Source organism: Thermobia domestica, chromosome 6, assembly GCF_964235325.1.
Source record: "Thermobia domestica chromosome 6, izTheDome1.hap1.1, whole genome shotgun sequence".
NCBI classification, from domain to species: Eukaryota; Metazoa; Arthropoda; class Insecta; order Zygentoma; family Lepismatidae; genus Thermobia; species Thermobia domestica.
In genome coordinates, this window is record NC_137459.1 from 45,562,350 (window position 1) to 45,563,486 (window position 1,137).

A 1,137-nucleotide genomic window follows, 5' to 3' on the forward strand; every position below is an offset into this window, starting at 1 on the left:
AATTTGAGTATTGCTACAATACAGCATTAACAATTACTTACAAATATATGCACATGCATTTAACAATATTAAAGTGCAAGTAGTTGTCTCAAGAAAGAAGACATGTCCTTTAACCTTACCTTCCTCTTACATCAAATCATAATCACTACTAACTCGCATATAACTAATTAACTCTCTTTTTAAACTTAAAGTGCGTGTTTGAAGATAAAATACAACATCCAAGGGTATCCCATAAAGAACACAACTTTTGAAAAGCCCGCCACTTCTGCTTTAATAAGTTGTAAGTTGGCAGCACTGAACGTTACACGATCTTCATCTGTTGTATTTGTGGTTGTAGTCACGGGGTGCCGAATAGTGAATGATAGTCATATGTTTTCTGTACGGGTAGGAACAGAACTTTCCATGATGGAACAGCGTGTTGTCATAGTGAAAACTTATTACAAATGTGGTGATATAGAAATTTATAAGGTAAATACATATTTAAACTATATACGATATTGCATCCAAAAATAAGTTCCATCTAACCATTATGAAAGTTTCTTGAGCACCACAGAAGTTGCCTACTAAACCTATGGTCAGGTTAAAGGATCTAGTAACCTTCATCTGAGGAATTTATGTGTACTCCCGTAGGTTTTCTTTTCCTTCAAACAAGCCAATTGGAATACAATTCGTTACTCGTGGTTACATTCCTACATTTTACTCTTACTTCTTTTCTTTCTTTTTGAAATGAAATGTTTAATGAAATTACAAGAGTTGAACCTTTTTTCCAAAGTTGGCAATAAAAAAGAGTAAAAACGATCGAATATTTTGGGAACAGAATCACACACACGTACACAATTTCTTGAGTTGGGATAATCTGCCAAGCTTATGTTTGTTTATTGAAGGCAGAGGAAGTCCATTAAACCGACGTGTTACAAGAACGGCAGCTGCAGAGTGTCACTGGCCAATGTCTTAACTCTTCAGAAGGGCAACATTTCTTCTTGATGGGTCAAAACACCTTGAAAACTTTGGCTATTTTTTCCTCATCTAGAATAACAAATGAAATAAGTGACCTTGTACCAACGAGGTGTTAGGAATTTTTACCTCATCAAGTCATCCTGGCATTGATTTACTACTAGCAACTGAGAAGTCTGCTCC